This window comes from Orycteropus afer, unplaced genomic scaffold, assembly GCF_000298275.1.
Source record: "Orycteropus afer afer isolate SDZICR_OR568_19922 unplaced genomic scaffold, OryAfe1.0 scaffold00099, whole genome shotgun sequence".
NCBI classification, from domain to species: Eukaryota; Metazoa; Chordata; class Mammalia; order Tubulidentata; family Orycteropodidae; genus Orycteropus; species Orycteropus afer.
Window position 1 is genome coordinate 2,549,475 of NW_006921686.1, and position 1,002 is coordinate 2,550,476.

Consider the following 1,002-nt stretch of genomic DNA (forward strand, 5'->3'; position numbering starts at 1 on the left):
TAGGCAGCACAACAGAATCCCGATCCACAGAAGAGTGTCTCTTTTCCCAGGATGTCCATAAATATACTGGAAGCAGGTCACACCCCTAGGGAAACCCCCTTTCAGTGGATTGGCTGCTCAAGACATGTACATCTGATCCCATCATGGGAACAACCTATATCGCAATTGCTGAAACCACACAGAATTGTGGTCCAGCCAAGTTGACACACAGCTCCAACTATCACAGAGACTTTCACAGGCCATGTTAAAGATGTGAGGATTGTTTTAAGAGAAGTGGTGAACAACTAGAAGAGTTAGTGGGGTAGGACTAGCGTATCATCTGGAGGGAGCGTAGGAGATGTATTGGTCCCATTCTCTCCCTGGAAAAGGCATGCTTTGACCTTCTTTTCCCAACTGCTTCGTCATCATTTAATGGCACATTATTTAGCACACATGAATGACCTGCCTTACGTGAATCTAACCAGATCTCTTGCAGGTTGCTCACTCAAGTGGAAAGAGCAGCAGGTCTTTTTTTTTTTTTTTTTTTTTTTTCAATTGTTATTTATATTTCCCTGGAGTTTGTGATGGCCTTTGTGTTTTGTGTTTGTTTGTTTGTTTCCCCTCAGGAATGAGTACCTCTTATGCCAGGTCCCATTTTTATTTTGTTTTGTTTGTTTTAAATTTTTGTTTTGGAATAATTCTAGATTTTCAGAAAGATCTGCTGTCAATCTCAAGTTCATGCATGTTATGGATTCTATGCGGCTAATGTAATTCTTTGAATTTCATTATGGCTTTCGACTCTTTCAGGGGATCATTTTGGACAGTGAATGTTGGGATGTGGACAGTGAATGCTCCAGTGAATCTGTAGGAATTTACAAACTTCCTTTGTAATCTATTCCTGGAAAGAGTGTGCCATGATTGTTAATAATAGAGGTATTAGTAACAAGAATGAAATCTTTTGGAAGTCTGGTAAAACTCATTTTGCTGATAATCACTGTATCACTGTTTCCCCATGAGAAAGTG